Source organism: Pristiophorus japonicus, chromosome 11 (genome assembly GCF_044704955.1).
Source record: "Pristiophorus japonicus isolate sPriJap1 chromosome 11, sPriJap1.hap1, whole genome shotgun sequence".
Lineage (NCBI taxonomy): Eukaryota > Metazoa > Chordata > Chondrichthyes > Pristiophoridae > Pristiophorus > Pristiophorus japonicus.
In genome coordinates, this window is record NC_091987.1 from 90,439,202 (window position 1) to 90,458,999 (window position 19,798).

The 19,798-nt window shown below is 44.5% G+C and overlaps 1 protein-coding gene across 1 annotated transcript in view; it reads left to right on the forward strand.

Moving 5' to 3' along the window:
- LOC139275555 (proto-oncogene tyrosine-protein kinase ROS-like) overlaps positions 1-19,798 on the forward strand; it is a 177,419-nt gene that overhangs the window by 38,083 nt on the left and 119,538 nt on the right. The window lies entirely within an intron of this gene.

The following is a 19,798-nucleotide window of genomic DNA, read 5'->3' on the forward strand; positions in this document are numbered from 1 at the left end:
AGGTCACCCCATTATCTATCTTTTTAAAAAAAAACAGCATTACCTCCTCATTAAAGTGGTTGTATAAAAGGAAAGAGGCTTTATAGAAGAAGAAAGTATTCCAGCAAGGAAATAAAATGACCAATTTCTGATCCAGTCTATTCACTAGCATCAATCAGAATTATTATATTTCGGAAAGTCAAAGCATTGTATTGTTGCACCAAATAAACCATCATTTTTGGGGCATGTACAGCTTCTACTTAAAATGATTGTAATTTTGGGGTTTTCAAATTGGCACTGTAGGCTTTGATTATTCATCTGGCCCTTTTATTACTTGTCCTGTTGTCCTTTATATAGGTATTTGTTTATTGGTTTCATGGATAGCCTATATCGCATGACTCTACCAGGAATGGTGTTGGAAGTTGAGAGCAACAGCTTGGAACCTATAGTTGCAAATACATCACTTCTCACTTTCAGTTTGAACCCAGCTTTTAAAAGACTCATTTACATCAGCGACAGAGGAGGCACAGTCCATTATATCTTTTTGGACGGGACAGAAACTAGCATGGACAGCTTATTACCATTTTCCAACAGTATTCAGCATGTGGTCCATTCTTGTAACTTATGGGTTTTAAGCAATGGAAGACAGGTATTTACAGCAGAAGAATACGGTGGACAGTTGTACCCTACTGAGGTGAGTGTGGAATCATGCAATGAAAAGGATGGAAACTTTGACAACTTGTTTTTATGGGACTTATCTACTCAGCCTCTGCCAGTACCTCTTCATGAACCAACACACTTGCAAGTTGTCTTGGGATTTAATTCAGCAGCTTTAACCTGGAGAAAGCCTCTACCAGGGGCTGGGCTTGGTATGTTATGATTTTTTGTATTTGGTCATATCCTTACACCTTTCACTTACTTATTGGTCAAAATAATCCAGTTTTTTTTGAAAAGATGCAAAGTAAGAGACTGGGCTGTCACATTTCCTCATTAAAGGTGGTTGTGTAACAGGGAAGAGGTCTTGCGGCGGTGGGGGAGTTATAAATATAGCAACTCCTAATTCCTCTTGTTGGTTTTGATTTGGGGAGTAAGGTCTGGCCAGTAGGAACTGAATTTGGAACTTGCTTAGCAGGTACATTCTGCCAGAGTGGACCGACGCCCCCATAATGTTAACTTATGGGAAAGCCAAAAGGGGGGAAAGGCTATGGCCAATTTCAGGAAAAACTCAGGGCAAATCTTCCCCAATTCCCTAAAGTAATGTAACAAGTCCCGGGTCTATGGTTATCTGTGATGCATCACTAGACATATTTAGTTTCTTCCCTTTCCCCCATGTTTCCCAATTTCCTTGGGAACAAAGGTCTATTCAGGATAGGAAATGGCCATCATCAACCAATAGACTAGTCTTAAACTTTACATTGTGAAAATATTCAGACATAAATCAAACCTGCCAATAAGTTTGTAAAATACTTCTATTTTTAAGTGCTATTGTGCAGCCATGGTTCCACTCATGTGATCATAGAAACATAGAAAATAGGTGCAGTAGTAGGCCATTCGGCCCTTCGAGCCTGCACCAACATTCAATAAGATCATGGCTGATCATTCCCTCAGTACCCCTTTCCTGCTTTCTCTCCATACCCCTTGATCCCCTTAGCCATAAGGGCCATATCTAAATCCCTCTTGAATATATCCAATGAACTGGCATCAACAATTCTCTGCGGCAGGGAATTCCACAGGTTAACAACTCTCTGAGGAAAGAAGTTTCTCCTCATCTCAGTCCTAAATGGCCTACCCCTTATCCTAAGACTATGTCGCCTGGTCCTGGACTTCCCCAACATCGGGAACATTCTTCCTGCATCTAACCTGTCCAGTCTTGTCAGAATCTTATACGTTTCTATGCGATCCCCTCTCATCCTTCTAAACTCCAGTGAATAAAAGCCCAGTTGATCCAGTCTCTCCTCATATGATAGTCCAGCCATCCCTGGAATCAGTCTGGTGAACCTTTGCTGCCTCCCTCAATAGCAAGAATGTCCTTCTTAAGATTAGGAAACCAAAACTGTACACAATATTCCAGGTGAGACCTCACTAAGGCCCTGTCCAACTGCAGTAAGACCTCCCTGCTCCTATACTCAAATCCCCTAGCTATGAAGGCCAACATACCATCTGCCTTCTTCACCGCCTGCTGTACCTGCATGCCCACTTTCAGTGACTGATGTACCATGACACCCAGGTCTCGTTGCACCTCCCCTTTTCCTAATCTGCTGCCATCCAGATAATATTCTGCCTTCGTGTTTTTGCCCCCAAAATGGATAATCTCACATTTATCCACACTGCATCTGCCATGCATTTGCCCACTCACCTAACCTGTCCAAGTCACCCTGCAGCCTCTTAGCGTCCTCCTCACAGCTCACACTGCTACCCAGTTTAGTGTCATCTGCAAACTTGGAGATATTACACTCCATTCCTTCATCTAAATCATTAATGTATATTGTAAAGAGCTGGGGTCCCAGCACTGAGCCCTGCGGCACTCCACTAGTCACTGCCTGCCATTCTGAAAAGGACCCGTTTATCCCAACTCTCTGCTTCCTGTCTGCCAACCAGTTCTCTATCCACGTCAGTATATTACCCCCAATACCATGCGCTTTGATTTTGCACATCAATCTCTTGTGCGGGACCATGTCAAAAGCCTTTTGAAAGTCCAAATACACCACATCCACAGGTTCTCCCTTGTCCACTCTGCTAGTTACATCCTCAAAAAATTCCAGAGGATTCGTCAAGCATGATTTCCCTTTCATAAATCCATGTTGACTGGGTCTGATCCTGTCACTGCTTTCCAAATGCGCTGCTATTTCATCCTTAATGATTGATTCCAACATTTTCCCCACTACTGATGTCAGGCTAACCGGTCTATAATTAACTATTTTCTCTCTCCCTCCTTTTTTAAAAAGTGGTGTTACATTAGCTACCCTCCAGTCCATAGGAACTGATCCAGAGTCGATAGACTGTTGGAAAATGATCACCAATGCATCCACTATTTCTAGGGCCACTTGCTTAAGTACTCTGGAATGCAGACTATCAAGCCCCGGGGATTTATCGGCCTTCAATCCCATCAATTTCCCGAACACAATTTACCGCCTAATAAATATATCCTTCAGTTCCTTCTTTTTACTAGACCTACTGTCCCCTAGTACAACCGGAAGGTTATTTGTGTCTTCCTTCGTGAAGATAGAACTGAAGTATTTGTTCAATTGGTCTGCCATTTCTTTGTTCCCCATTATAAATTCACCTGAATCTGACTGCAAGAGACCTACGTTTATCTTCACTAATCTTTTTCTCTTCACGTACCTATAGAAGCTTTTGCAGTCAATTTTTATGTTCCCGGCAAGCTTCCACTCATACTCTATTTTCCCCCTATTAATTAAACCCTTGCTCTTCCTCTGTTGAATTCTAAATTTCTCCCAGTCCTCAGGTTTGCTGCTTTTTCTAGCCAAATTATATGCCTCTTCCTTGGCTTTAACACTATCCTCAATTTCCCTTGTTAGGCATGGTTGAGCCACCTTCCCCGTTTTATTTTTACTCCAGACAGGGATGTACAATTGCTGAAGTTCATCCATGTGATCTTTAAATGTTTGCCATTGCTTATCCACCGTCAACCCTTTAAGTATCCTTTGCCAGTCTATTCTAGCCAATTCACGCCTCATACTGTCGAAGTTCCCTTTCCTTAAATTCAGGACACTAGTTTCCGAATTAACTGTGTCACTCTCCATCTTAATAAAGAATTCTACCATATTATGGTCACTCTTTCCCAAGCGGCCTTGCACAACAAGATTGCTAATTAGTCCCTTCTCATTACACATCAGCCAGTCTAGGATGGCCAGCTCTCTAGTTGGTTCCTCGACATATTGGTCTAAAAAACCATCCCTAATACACTCCAGGAAATCCTACTACTGTTTGGTGATCTGTACACAATTCCCACTAGCGTTTTCTGCCCTTTGGAATTCCGCAGCTCCACCCATACCGATTCCACATCATCCAGGCTAATGTCCCTCCTTACTATTGCATTAATTTCCTCTTTAACCAGCAACGCCACACCGCCTCCTTTTCCTTTCTGTCTATCCTTCCTAAATGCTGAATACCCTTGGATGTTGAGTTCCCAGCCTTGGTCACCCTGGAGCCATGTCTCCGTGATGCCAATTACATCGTACCCGTTAACTGCTATCTGCGCAGTTAATTCATTCACCTTATTCCGAATACTCCTCGCATTGAGGCACAAAGCCTTCAGGCTTGTCTTTTTAACACTTTGCCCCTTTATAATTTTGCTGTAATGTGGCCCTTTTTGTTTCCTGCCTTGGGTTTCTCTGCCCTCCACTTTTACTATTTTCCTTTCTATCTTTTGCTTCTGACTCCATTTTATTTCCCTCTGTCTTCCTGCATAGGTTCCCATCCCTCTGCCATATTGGTTTAACTCCTCCCCAACAGCACTAGCAAACAATCCCCCTAGGACATTGTTTCCGGTCCTGCCCAGGTGCAGACCGTCCGGTTTATACTGGTCCCACCTCCCCCAGAACCGGTTCCAATGCCCCAGTAATTTGAATCCCTCTCTTCTGCACCACTGCTCAAGCCACGTATTCCTCTGAGCTATCCTGCAATTCCTTCTCTGACTAGCATGTGGCACTAGTAGCAATCCTTAGATTACTACTTTTGAGGTCCTACTTTTTTAATTTAACTCCTAGCTCCCTAAATTCATCTCGTAGGACCTCATCCCGTTTTTTACCTGTATCGTTTTTTTACCTATAGCGTTTGTTATTACTGACAACAGCCCCATTTTATGCATCTGCCGGATTCCATCTCTAATAGATGAATTCCTATTCTATTCCAGCATAGCAGAGTGTTAATCTGTCCTTAATGTTACCTTTCTATTATAGGTCCTAATGCATGGCAGCAGTGGTCCTATGACCTGACAATTGCAAATGGCAACATAATCAATTATAAGGAAGGAATTAAAGCAACGAATATCACATTGTATGGTTTGAACAGTTCGACAGTGTATACTTTCATGATACGTGCATCTTCTCCAGGTGGCAATGGTCCATGGTCTTCAATATTTCAAGGAACGACACTTATTGAAGGTAAAAAGAGTGGCTATTACTGTTATATTTGACATCGAAAATTAGTAAGTATTTTTGGCCTTTTAAATGTATTCCAATGAATGTGTTTAGGATTTTTTTCAAATAATAGAAGTTAGTAACAAGGAATCAAGTTAGATAAAGATAACGAGGAGACAGAACAAATGGCAAGTGTTGGTGGAGGATTACAGTAGAAACCTCTAGCAAAAGGACAGGTTTTAATCATTCATAATGGGGTAATTTTTTTTTACCATTCCCTTCAACATAGTTAAGTGTTACATGGTTATTGGACCAGATGTATAACAATAAAATGTCAGCTTTGCATTTTTAAGGCCCTCGTTGGTACTTTATCCACAATGTTGTTTAGTCATTGCAGCTTTGCACTGAATCCATTTTCCAAAAGTCTCCTCTATATTAGTGACAGAGGAGACACAGTCCATTATATCTTTTTGTATGAGACAGAAATATGATTACGTCGATTACATAGGATAAACGGCACAGAAACAGGCCATTCGGCCCAACCTGTTCATGCCGGTGTTTATTCTCCACTCAAGCCTCCTCTCGTCTTTCCTTGTCTATATCTATCAGCATAATCCTCTATTCCCTTCTCCATCATATGCTTGTCTAGCCTCTCCTTAAATGCTATTCACTTCAACCACTCCCTGTAGTAGCGAGCTCCATATTCTCACCACTCTCTGGGTAAAGAAGTTTCTTCTGACTTCCCTATTGGATTTCTTGGTGACTGTCTTATATTGATGGCCTCTAGTTATGCTCTTCCCCACAAGTGGAAACATTCTCTCTCTATCCATTCTATCAAAACCTTTCATAATTTTAAAGACCTCTATTGGGTCACCCCTCAGCCGCCTTTTTTCAAGAGAAAAGAGACCCAGCCTGTTCATCCTTTCCTGATATGTATACCCTTGCATTTCTGGTATCTTCCTTGTAAATCTTCTCTGCACCCACTCCAGTGCTTCTATATCCAATTTATAATATGGTGACCGGAACTGTACGCAGTGTGGTCTAACCAAAGTTCAATACAGGTTTAGCATAACTTCTCTACTTTTCAATTCGATACCTCTAGATATGAATCCTTTGTTTGCTTTTTATGGCCTTGCTAGTCTGTGTCTCAACTTTTAGTGATTTGTGTATTTGTACTCCCTTTGTTCCTCTACTGCACCTAGACTTGCACCCTCCACGTAATAAGCGACTTTATTAATGTCTTCCAGTAACTTGTTGCAGTCCTCCTCGGTATTGACTATACCCCCAATTTGATGTCATCCGCAAATTTAGAAGTTGTGTTTTTGATTCCAAAGTCTAAATCATTAATGCAAATTGTGAACATTATCAGTGGTCCGAGCACTGATCCTTGTGGGACACCACTACCCCACCTTCTGCCACTGTGAATAGCTACCCTTTACTCCTACTCTCTGCTTTCTGTCTTGAAGCCAGTTAGAAATCCATTCTGCTATTTCTCTCCTGACTCCGCAATCAACCTTGTTCATCAGTCTATTATGGGTTACCTTATTGATGGCTTTTTGAAAATCTAGATAAATTACATCTACTGAATTACTATTGTCTGCTCTCTCTGTTACCTCTTCGAAAAATTCAATAAGGTTGATCAAGCAAGACTTTCCCTTTTGAAATCCATGCTGACTATTCATTATTATATATTTGTTTTCTAGATCTTCTATTTTCTCCTTTAGTAGGGATTCCATTATTTTTCCTACCACCGATGTTAAGCTTACTTGTCTAAGTCCCTGGACATGTTCTATCCTCGTTCTTAAATATAAGTATTATGTTAGCTATCCGCCAGTCCTTGGGCACTACACCTTTTTCTAATGAATTATTAAATATGTGTAGTAATGCCTCTGCTATCTCTTCCCTAGATTCTTTTAAAATGTGTGGATGCAATCCATCCGGACCAGGGGCTTTATCCTCTTTGAGTTTGATTAGTTTATTTAATATACTTTCTCTTTTTTTTATTTTAAATGCACTTACCTCATTACTAATCTCATCATACAGTGTCATGTCCACCTGTTCTATCTCACTGGTAAATACGGAAGCAAAATAATGATTCCATATTTCTGCCATCTCTATCGTTACCTGTAGTATTATCCTTAATGGCCCTATTCCCATCCCAACCTTTTTTTTATTGATGTGTCTGTAAAATATTTTACTATTTTTTATGTTCCTTGATGATTAAATTTCATAGTTCCTCTTTACCTTCCTAATTGTTTTTTGACTTTTCTCTGAATCTCTTCATATTCTTCCTTATCCTGCACTCCCCTACTGTCTGTGTAATTAATGTATGCCTCTTTCATTAACCTCAATTGTTCCTGTATGGCTTTATTCATCCATCATCATAGGCAGTCCCTCGGAATCTAGGAGGACTTGCTTCTACTCCCTAAATGAGTTCTTTGATACGAGAGCCACAGACCCTGTTACAGGTGGGACAGATATTTGTCGGGGGAAGGGGTCGGTAGGGTTTGCCATGCACTCCTTCTGCTGCCTGCGCCTGGCCTCTTCGTGCTCCTTGCGTCGAGCCTCAAAGAGCTCAACGCCCTCCCGGATGGACTTTCTCCATCTCGGGTGGTCTGCGGCCAGAGACTCCCAGGTGTCAGTGGTGATGTCGCACTTTACCAGGGAGGCTTTGAGAGTGTCCTTATAAACGTTTCCGTTGTCCTCCTTTGGCTCGTTTACCATGAAGGAGCTCCGCATAAAAGCATTTGCTTAGGCAGTCTCATATCTGGCATGCGTACTATGATGCCTGCCCAGCGAAGCTGGTCGAGTGTGGTCAGTGCTTCAATACTGGGGATGTTAGCCTGGTCGAGGACACTGATGTTGGTGCACCTGTCCTTCCAGGAGATTTGCAGGATCTTGCGAAGACATCGTTGGTGATATATCTCCAGTGACTTGAGGTGCCTTCTGTACATCGTCCATGCCTCAGACCCATACAGGAGGGCGGGTATTACTACAGCCCTGTAGACCATGAGTTTGGTAGTAGATTTGGGGGCCTCGTCTTCAAACACTCTTTTCTGCAGAGTGCTGGTGCTGGTGCACTGTGCGATGCTGAATCTTCGCATCAGTGTCTGCCTTTGTTGATAAGAGGCTCCCGAGATATGGGAAATGGTTCACATTGTCCAGGGCTGCTCCGTGGATCTTGATGATTGGAGGGCAGTGCTGTGCGGCGATGACAGGCTGGTGGAGGACCTTTGTCTTACGGATGTTAAGCGTAAGGCCCATGCTTTCATATACCTCAGTGAATACATTGACTATATCCTGGAGTTCAGCCTATGAATGTGCACAGACACAGACATTGAGCTGCAGTATGCGGACGATGACAGAGTTTGGGGTGATCTTGGACCTGACCTGGAGGCAGCGTAGGTTAAACAGCTTCCCACTGGTTCTGTAGTTTAATTCCATGCCAGCAGGGAGCTTGTTGGTTGTGAGGTGGAGCATGGCGGCGAGGAAGATTGAGAAGAGGGTTGAAGCGATAATGCAGCCTTGTTTGACCCCAGTCCGGACGTGGATTGGGTCTGTAATGGATCCGTTAGTAAGGATCACAGCCTGCATGTCATCGTGAAGCAGGCGAAGGATGTTAAGCTTTTGGGGGCATCCGAAATGGAGGAGGACGCTCCATAGACCCTCACGGTTGACAGTGTCAAAGGCCTTTGTAAGATCGAAAAAGGCCATGTATAAGGGCTGGCGCTGCTCCCTGCATTTTTCCTGCAACTGGCGCGCTGCAAAGATCATGTCTGTTGTGCCCCGTAGGGGACGAAATCCGCATTGTGATTCTGGGAGGAGCTCCTCGGCCACAGGGAGAAGACGATTGAGGAGAACTCGAGCGACAACTTTCTCAGCGGCTGAAAGCAGGGAGATTCCCCTGTAGTTGCCGCAGTCGGACTTGTCCCCCCTTTTTAAAAATGGTCACAATCACACTATCTCTGAGATCTCCTGGCATGCTCTCCTCCCTCCAAATGAAAGAGATGAGGTCATGTATCCGCGCCAAAAGCACCTCTCTGCCATATTTTAGCACCTCAGCAGGGATTCCATCCGCACTCGTAGTCTTGTTATTCTTAAGCTGTTTTATGGCTTTGCCAACCTTGTGCAACGTTGGAGTTTCACTGAGTTGGTGGCGGGTGGCATGCTGCGGGATGGAATCGAGAACACTCGAGTCAAAGGCAGAGTCTTGATTGAGGAGATCTTCAAAATGCTCCTTCCATCGGGCCCTGACAGCCTCGGTGTCCTTGATGAGTGTTTCCCCGTTCTTGGCTAGGAGTGGGGTGGGGCCTTGGGAGTTTGGACCGTAGGTGGCCTTAACTGCAGTGAAGAATCCTCGCATATCGTGGCTGTAAGCCAGTTGTTGTAACTCATTAGTTTTAGTTTGTTCTTTCCTTTTTAGTGGAATATATTTTTCCTGCACTTTGTTCAACACCGTTTTACATGTTTCCCATTGCTGTTCTACATCGTTGTTTGCCAATATATTTGCCCATTTTATTTTCCCAAGTTCTATTCTCAGCCCCTCAAAATCAGCTTTTCTCCAATCTATGTACCTGGTTTTTATCATACATATGTCCTACTCAATTATCATTTTAAAGTATTATATTATGGTCACTATTGCCCAGATGTTCCCCTAATTTTACTTCTCTTATCTGCTCTGCTTCTTCCCCGTTACTAGATTCAATACCGAATCCTCCCTTGTTGGGCTTTTTACATATTGGGTTAGAAAGGAGTCCTGTACACCTTATCCCCTTTACCAACTCTTCTGTTTAATTAATATCAGGGTAGTTGAAATCCCCCATGATTATTATTATGATTATTATTCTATGTTTTTTACTCATTTCCCTAATTTGTCTGCATATTTCTTTCTCCACCTCTCTTCCATTATTAGATGGTCTGTAGACTACGCCTGTTAGTGTGATTGATCCTTTATTATCTTTTATCTGTATTCATATGGATTCTGTTTTTGTCTTGCTGATAGCTGTGTCAGTTTTCTCTAATGCCATTACGTTATCCCTGATAAGTACAACTGCTCCACCTCCTCTTTTTCCCTCTCTATCTTTTCTAAATATGTTATACCCTGCAATGTTTAATTCCCAGTCCTGATTTTTCTGTAACCATGTCTCAGTAATCCCTACTATGTCTGGTTCCTCGCAACGCATGATCGCCTCCAGCTCCCCTGTTTTATTAAGGACATTTTGTGCATATAACAACAACAATTTGTATTTATATAGTGCCTTTAACATAGTGAATCATCCCAAGGCGCTTTTGAGATTTTAAAAATTTGACACCGAGCCACATAAGGCGAAATTAGGGCATGGTCAAAGAGGTAGGTTTTAAGGAGCGTCTTGAAGGAGGAAAGAGAGGTAGAGAGGTTTATGCAGGGAATTCAGGAGCTTGGGGCCTACGCAACAGAAGGTATGGTCACCATTGGTTGCCGATTTATAATCAGGGATTCTCAAGAGGGCAGAATTAGAGGAGCACAGACATGTCGGGGGGTTGTGGGGATGGAGGGGATTACTGAGATGGGGAGGAGCGAGGCCATGGAGGGATTTGAAAACAAGGATGAGAACTTTGAAATCGAGGCATTGCTTATCCGGGAGCCAATATAGGTCAGTGAGCACAGGGATGATGGGTGAACGGGACTTGATGCGAGTTAGGACACGGACAGCTGAGTTTTGGATCACCTCTAGTTTACATAGGGTAGAATGTGGGAGGCCAGCCAGAAGTGCTTTGGAATAGTCATAGACTTCAGTAGTGGATGAGTTGAGGCAAGGGCGGAGACAGGCAATGTTACAGAGGTGGAAATAGGCGGTCTTTGTTATGCTGTGGCTAGGTGGTTGAAAGCTCATTTCGGGATCAAATATGAACAGTCTGGTTAAGCCTCAGACACAAGTTGGGGAGAGGGATGGAGTCGATGGCTAGGGAACGGAGTTTATGGCGGGGACCGAAAACAATGGCTTGGGTCTTCCAATATTCAATTGAAGAAAATTTCTGCTCATCCAGAACTGGATGTCGGACAAGCAGTTTGACAATTTAGATACCGAGGAGGGATCGAGAGAAGTGGTAGTGAGGTAGAGCTGGGTATCATCAGTATATACGTGGAAACTGACACACTGTTTTCGGATGACGTCGGCCAAGGAGCAACATGTAGATGAGAAATAGGAGGGGGCCAAGGATAGATCCTTGGAGGACACCAGAGATAATGATGCAAGGGCAGGAAGAGAAGCTGTTGCAGGTGATTCTCTGGCTACGATTAAATAGATAAGAATGGAACCAGGCGAGTGCAGTCCCATCCAGCTGGACGACGATGGAGAGGCGTTGGAGAATGATAGAGTGGTCAACTGTGTCAAAAGCTGCAGACAAGTCAAAAAAGACTAGTCGGGATAGGTTTGCCTTTGTCATAGTCACAAAGGATGTCATTTGTCAATGATATCCCCTCTGCTTTAACTAATCTAGTGCTCCTCCGCAGTTTGTCATGTGTGGCTGCAACATGGCTGGGGAAAGGCTGCTGTGTGTCAGGGCCAGAGTCTACAAATGGCCTTGCAGGATGCCCTTGACCAGCTCTGGCTGTCACTTGTGACTTTGATAAGAGCCGTTTCGGTACTGTGGCAGGTGCGGAAACCGGATTGGAGGGATTCAAACATGGAATTGCGGGAAAGGTGGGCACAGTTTTGGGAGGAGACAACACGTTCAAGGACTTTGGAAAGGAAAGGGAGGTTTAAGATGGGGTGGTAGTTTTCAAGGACGCAGGTTCAAGGTTTGGTTTTTTGAGGAGATTATGAATGACGGCAGGTTTGAGGGAGAGGGGGACAGTAGCTGAGGAAAGAGAACCGTTAACCATGTCAGCTAACATGGGAGCCAGAAAAGGAAGTTGGGTGGTCAGCAGTTTGGTGGGAATAGGGTCAAGGGAGCAGGAAGTGGGTCTCATGGACAAGATAAGCTCGGAAAGGTCATGAGGGAGATCGGAGAGAAACTGGAGAAAGAATGCGAGGTTAGGCAGTTTAACTCATTTTTATGTTTAACCATCTTTTTAGACTCCTGTTCTATAACTCTATTCCCTTGTTATCAATGTCCTCCATTACTTTATACTTTCCAATGCTCTCTCTTCCTTTTTTGTTTATATCGAGGCTGGTTATGTTTCTTGTAGATCCTTCCCCCCCATATTACTAGTTTAAAGCCTTTGCCACCTCTATATTGTCCCATGCATGGACAGTTTATTACCATTTGATACAGCCAACTTTCAGTGTGTAGTCCATTCTTGTAACATATGGGTTTGAAGTAATGTAAGACAGGTATTTATTTACAGCAGATGATTATGATGCACAGTTGTGCCCTGTTGAGGTAAATTTGGACAATAGTGTACTGACTCTAGGCCTGTACACCCTGTGTGTTAGACATGGCCTCCTATTAGAAACCCCCCTCACCTACTCCCTTCTAATGTACACAGTTACTCCTGATCCTCCTCTTTGTCCAATTATTCTTCCATCCAAATGAAACCAGAAATATCATCATCATCATAGGCAGTCCCTCAGAATCAAGGAAGACTTGATTCCTCTCTTAAAATGGGTCCTTAGGTGGCTGAACAGTTCAATATGAGAACCACAGTCTCTGTCACAGGTGGGACAGACAGTCGTTGAGGGAAGCGATGGATGGGACTGGTTTGCCGCACGCTCTTTCCGCTGCCTGCGCTTGATTTCTGCATGCTCTCGGCGATGAGATTCGGTGCTCAGCGCCCTCTCGGATGCACTTCCTCCACTTAGGGTGGTCTTTGGCCAGGGACTCCCAGGTGTCAGTGGGGATGTTGCACTTTATCAGGGAGGCTTTGAGGGTGTCCTTGTAACTTTTCCGCTACCCACCTTTTGGCTCGTTTGCTGTGAAGGAGTTTCAAATAGAGTGCTTGCTTTGGGAGTCTTGTGTCTGGTATGCGAACAATGTGGCCTGCCCAGTGGAGCTGATCGAATGTGGTCAGTGCTTCAATGCTGGGGATATTGGCTTGGTCAAGGGTTGCTAATGTTCGTGCATCTGTCCTCCCAGGGTATTTGTAGGATCTTGCGGAGACATCGTTGGTGGCATTTCTCCAGCGACTTGAGGTGCCTACTGTACATGGTCTATGTCTCTGAGCCATACAGGAAGGCGGGTATTACTACAGCCCTGTAGACCATGAGCATGGTAACCAGAAATAATACTGTAGTGTATGGAGAAAGAGTCAGACTGAACACTGTGAGCTCAAAATAAAGTGTGATCATAGTCTTTTATTGCAGGTCTCCAGAGTGCATCTCCAACCTGTGAAACCTTCTTAAATACCTGTGCTCCCAAGGGATTATGGGATCCCTTGGGACTCTGGGGAATAAGCCTTTGGTGGCTGTACAGAGTAAATACAAATCCATATATATATAACAACATTTCCCTCCCAAAGTCAATAGGGTAACTATTTACAATGTGAGTCGATCTGGGGCCCTTCTTGCCCTGGTTGATCATCTCAGTGTGAAAGCTGGTGTTGTTGAATCATTTGTTGGGCCTTCACTGGGCTGCTGTGCAGCTGGCCTTGCTGGGCTGCCTGGTGTGTTGGGCCCTGCAGGGCTGCTGTGGGTGATGGGTTCTGCTTCGTGGCCAACCGTGGTGTCGGTTGCCATTGGTGTGTATGTTGAGGTATCAAAAAAGGTAGGGGTCCAAGGTGGGTTGCTCAGGGTAGTCCGTGAATCTGAGTTTGATTTGGTCCAAGTGTTTCCGGTGAATGAGTCCATTTGAAAGTTTGACCCGAAACACCCTGCTCCCCTCTTTGGCCACGACAGTGCCGGGAAGCGACTTGGGACCTTGTCCATAATTTAATACAAATACAGGATCATTGACTTCAATCTCGTGTGACACATTTGCGCTATCATGGTATGCACTTTGTTGAAGCTACCTGCTCTCCAACTGTTCATGTAGATCGGGGTAAACTAACGAGAGCCTTGTCTTAAGTGCTCTTTTCATGAGCTGTTCAGCAGGTGGGACCCCAGTGAGTGAGTGGGGTCTCGATAGCAAAGCAGGACTCGGGACAGGCGAGTCTGCAGTGAGCTTTCAGTTACCCTCTTCAAGCCTTGCTTGATGGTTTGCACTGCTCTCTCTGCCTGACCATTGGACGCTGGTTTAAACTGGGCAGATGTTTGATCCCGTTATGGGTCATGAATTCTTTGAACTCTGCACTGGTAAAACACGGCCCATTGTCGCTCACCAGAACATCGGATAAGCTGTGAGTGGCAAACATGGCCTGCAGGCTTTCAGTCGTGACAACGGACGTGCTAGCCGATATTATCTCACATTCAATCCACTTGGAGTACGCGTCTACAACCACAAGGAACATTTTACCCAAGAACGGGCCTGCATAGTCGACGTGTACCCTAGACCACAGTTTTGAGGGCCAAGAGCATAAACTTGGCGCCGCCTCCCTGGGTACATTGCTTAACTGCGAGCATGTATTACATCTGTGAACGCAGGACTCTTAAGTCCGCATCGATACCGCGCCACCACACGTGGGATCTGGCTATCGCTTTCATCATTATGATGCCTGGGTGGGTACTGTGGAGGTCATTGATGAAGGTGTCTCTGCCCTTCTTGGGGACCACTACTCGATTGTCCCACAGAAGGCAGTCTGCCTGTATAGACACTTCATCTTTGCGCCGCTGGAACGACTTTATCTCTTCCTGCATTTCCACTGGGACACTGAACCAGCTCCCGTGAAGCACACAGCTTTTGACTAGAGATAATAAGGGGTCCTGGCTTGTCCAGGTTTTGATCTGCCGGGCAGTGATGGGTGATTGCTCACTCTCATATGCTTCCATAATCATGGCTAGATCTGCGGGCTGCACCATTTCCATCCCCGTGGTGGACAATGGCAGCCTACTGAGAGCATCGGCGCAGTTTTCTGTGCCTGGCCTGTGGCGGATGGCGTAGTTGTATGCGGACAACGTGAACGCCCATCTCTGAATGCGGGCCGATGCGTTGGTATTTATTTCTTTACTCTCGGAAAACGGGGATATAAGTGGCTTATGGTCAGTTTCCAATTTGAATTTTAGCCCAAACAGGTATTGATGCATTTTCTTTACCCCATAGACACATACTAATGCTTCTTTTTCAATCATGCTGTAGACTCTCTCAGCCTTAGACAGACTCCTGGATGCATAAGCAACCGGTTGCAGTTTCCCGAAATCATTGACTTGTTGCAATACACACCCAACACCATATGACGACGCATCACATGCTCGTACCAAACGCTTACATGGATCATACAACACAAGCAATTTGTTTGAGCATAACAATTTTCTCGCTTTTACAAAGGCATTTTCTTGGCTTTTGCCCCAAACCCATTTGCCCCCTTTTCATAGTAAGACATGCAGTGGTTCTAGCAGTGTGCTGAGACCCGGTAAGAAGTTACCAAAGTAGTTCAAGAGTCCCGGAAACGACCGCAGCTCCATCATGTTCTGTGGCCTCGGTGCATTCTCGATTGCCTCCGTCTTCGCGTTGGTAGGCCTGATGCCGTTTGCCGCAATCCTCCTTCCCGGGAACTCCACTTCGTGCGTTTTAACCTGAGCCCCACACAGTTGAGTCGACTAAGAACCTCCTCCAGGTTTTGCAGGTGCTCGACTGTGTTCCGACCTGTGACCAAGATGTCGTCCTGGAAGACCACGGTGTGCGGGACCGACTGCAGTAAACTTTCCATGTTTCTCTGGAATATCGCCGCTGCTGATCGGATTCAAAATGGACATCTGTTATAAACAAAAAGACCTTTGTGTGTGTTGATGCAGGTGAGGGCCTTCGATGATTCCTCCAGTTCCTGCGTCATTTAGGCTGAAGTCAGATCCATCTTCATGAACGTCTTTCCTCCCGCCAGCGTTGCAAAGAGGTCGTCGGCCTTTGGTAGTGGTATTGGTCCTGCAGGGAGAAACAATTGATAGTTCCTTTGTAATTGCCACAGATTCTGACGGTGCCGTCTCCCTTGAGGACTGGGACAATAGGACTGGCCCACTCGCTGAACTCGATCGGTGAGATGATGCCCTCTCTTTGTAGCCGGTCTAGCTCGATCTCTACCCTTTCACTCATCATGTACGATACTGCTCTCGCCTTGTGATGGTTGGGTCGCGCCCCCGGAATTAAGTTTTGCTCGTTGGAATTTCCCGATGCCTGGTTCGAACAGCGAAGGAAATTTGTTTAAGACCTGGGCACACGAAGTATCGTCAGCGGGCAATAGTGCTCGGATGTCGTCCCAGTTCCAGCGTATCTTTCCCAGCCAGCTCCTGTCGAGCAGCGTGGGACCATCGCCCGGTACCACCCAGTGTGGTAGCTTGTGCACCGCTCCATCGTAGGAGACCTTTACGGTAGCACTGCCAATTACAGGAATCCGTTCTTTTGTGTAAGTTCTTAGTTTCGTGCGAATTGGAGTTAAGACTGGCCTTGAGGCCTTGTTGCATCACAACCTTTCGAAAGTCTTTTTGCCCATGATGGACTGGCTCGTGCCCGTGTCCAGCTCCATGGGCCTTGGGAGCCCATTTAGTTCAACATTCAGCATTATCGGGGGACAATTCGTGGTGAATGTTTGTACTCCATGTACCTCTGCCTCCTCTATCTGAGGCTCTGGTTCGTAGTGATCCTCCTCTGCAACCTGGTGGTTTGCAGGTTTAACAGGCTTAGCAGCTCATCTGCACGCTCGTTGGAGGTGTCCCATTGTTTCACAACCCTTGCAAACGTATACTTTGAATCGGCATGAATGGAAACGATGATCACCCCCACAGCGCCAACAAGATGTTAATGGCCTTGCATTCATCACCCTTGATGGTGGACTCTGAGACATCTGCGGATGTGTAACAGCAGGTATGTGTGACCTGCCCTGTACGTTACAATTCGAAAACAACATCACTTTGTTCACAGTACTTGTAGCAGCAATTGTGTGCTGAGAGATTTGCTTAGTATTGTCACTGGTGGCAATGAACGCCTGGGCTATCGCTATGGCCTTACTCAAGGTTGGGGTGTCTACAGTCAAAAGTTTGCGAAGCATGGTTTCGTGGCCAGTGGTAAGTACGAAAAAGTCTCTGAGCATGTACTCCAAATGTCCTTCAAATTCGCAATGTCCTGCAAGGCGCCTTGGCTCGGCAACATAACTCACCACTTCCTGGCCTTCAGATCTTTTGTAGGTGTAGAACCGGTACCTCGCCATCAGAACGCTTTCCTTCGGGTTCAAATGCTCTCGAACCACTGTGCACAAATCGTCGGTCGATTCCTCCGTGGCTTTCGCTGGAGTGAGCAGATTCTTCGAGACCATACGTTGGTGCCCCACAGACGGTGAGGAGAATCGCCCTTCGTTTGGCAGTGCTCTCTTCCCCATCTAGCTCGTTGGCCACGAAGTATTGGTCGAGTCGCTCCACAAAAGTTTCCCAATATCTCCTTCCGAAAATTTCTCCAGGATGCCCACTGTTCTCTGCATCTTTCGGTTCGCTATCTGTTCCTTGTCGCCAGTTGTAGTGTATGGAGAAAGAGTCAGACTGAACACTGAGCTCAAAGTAAAGTGTGACCGTGGTCTTTTATTGCAGGTGTCCAGAGTGCCTCTCCAACCTGTGAAGCCTTCTTAAATACCTGTGCTCCCAAGGGATTATGGGATCCCTTGGGACTCTGGGGAATGAGCCCTCTTGTGGCTGTACAGAGTAAAAAGAAGTTCACATATATACCAAATACCACCCATGATGAGGGTAAGAAAGACAAAACATATCAAAGGAGTGATCTGGAAGCTGGGAACTCTTCATGCAATCCAAAAAACCTAATGACACTAAAGCCGACAAAAAACTGCGGGGTTAAAATGGCGGCAGGCAGGAATGGAGCAGTATGTCCTCTACAGTGATTTAAGCCGCCTGCCTGCGCCTTCTCGCTAAGTGAGCAGAGTTAAAATTGCTCCTAATAATCATGTTAGCGGTAGTATATTTTATCTGTCATAGGTAGGAATATCAAGTAGTGTTGCTTGTTTTTAACTAAGCTTGCTATTTTTGCATTCGAAAACTGGTCTTGAAGCAATTTAATACCTGTTTACTTGGAGTTAGCCATTTGGGGTTAATGCATTTTTCTCTCTTTTATTTTGTTGAAGGTGCTGATCCCTATGTTCTAGCAGGAAATGAACTAGGGACTTGGAAAGTATTCTTGGATAAATTTGAGAATGAAAATATGCTTCCAAGTGTGAAAAACGCAATAGGTACAGTAACTGAATTATAGAATTCTGTGCATTAAATGCATCTGTAAAGCTCTGAATTAAAATTATGTACAAAAATATGTTTAATTCAAACGTTGCAAACTTCTCAATGTTCATTGCAGTACTATTGATATCATCGATTAATTTTTTTGAAGTGTTTTTGTAAGAAGAGTCAATCTGAAAACTGCATCAATATTCCAGATTCGATTCTAATGTGATGAGCATCTTTAAGGCATTTACAGATGAATCCTCAATACTTTATACATTTTCATTTTTATTCAGTTTGAGTATTTCCCCTTTACATGAAGACATGTATACGATTCCAATAGTTCCAATCAATGTGTCACATTTCAGAATTAAAAAAAAATAATTTTTCCATAGAAAAGTTTTGTGCTTTAAGTGATGGGTTTTAAAACAAAGTGGATTTGGACATATTTAAAAAAGAAAGGCTGCAGACATTTGGAGACTGTGCATTAAAGCCTGACATTGATACTATTACCCAAGGTCTCCCAGCAAACAGTTACGCCACAGTGGGTTGGAATGCCCCTTGGCTTTAAGCTGGATTCAATGTGAGGGGGCACAGTAATAAGTTTGAATACTGGCTCCTGGCAAACGGGGAGAAGAATTTGGATCCAAACCTTAAAGTCCCTATGGGGACAAGAAAGAGGTGACCAAGCGCCACAGGTGGGAGTCAGGTTTTTAAACCGATAGCTTTAGCTAGACTCCGCCACTCTAACATTAGAGGAACAGTTAGAAGGTCCATTGATGTGAGGAAGCGTGACCATTATGTGTACTATTTGAATGAAGTGAGTCCATTCATAACTGCCTTACTATATGTTCACTATGCTGTGAAATAAAGCCGTTTGTTGATCGTATGAAGACTCATCTCATCAAGTATTTGCTCTGTTTTGCCCCTGGAGGGATTGAAGAACCATTGGTGTAAGACACAAATATCCAGTTCATATCACAACCTATTGCTGCAGTCCTGGGTTATACTATCACACAAGTAGATCAAGGGCAGAAGCAAAATACTGCGGATGCTGGAATCTGAAATAAAAAGGGAAAATGCTCAGCAGGTCATGCATCATCTGTGGAGAGAGAGAGAAACAGAGTTAATGTTTCAGGTCGATGACCCTTCATCAGATGTTCTGACGAAGAGTCATTGACCTGAAATGTTAACACTGTTTCTCTCTCCACAGATGCTGTCCAGACCTAGGGCAGTATGAGTAAATTACTATAAAGGTCAGGCTTTCAGACTACTTATGGGAGCGATTGACAGTACTGACCAAAAGGAAATATCTGCAGCAGATCCGAATATGTAACAGTATAACTGATGGATTGAAAGTTTAAAAACTAGTCATAAGGTTCTCCCCACCTCTCACCACCATCCCTCCACCCACCAGTCAATCAAAAAAAGAATAAAAATTAGTAACGTCGCACCAAAGCACAACCATCCGATATTTGTTGGTTTTCTAAAATGTAT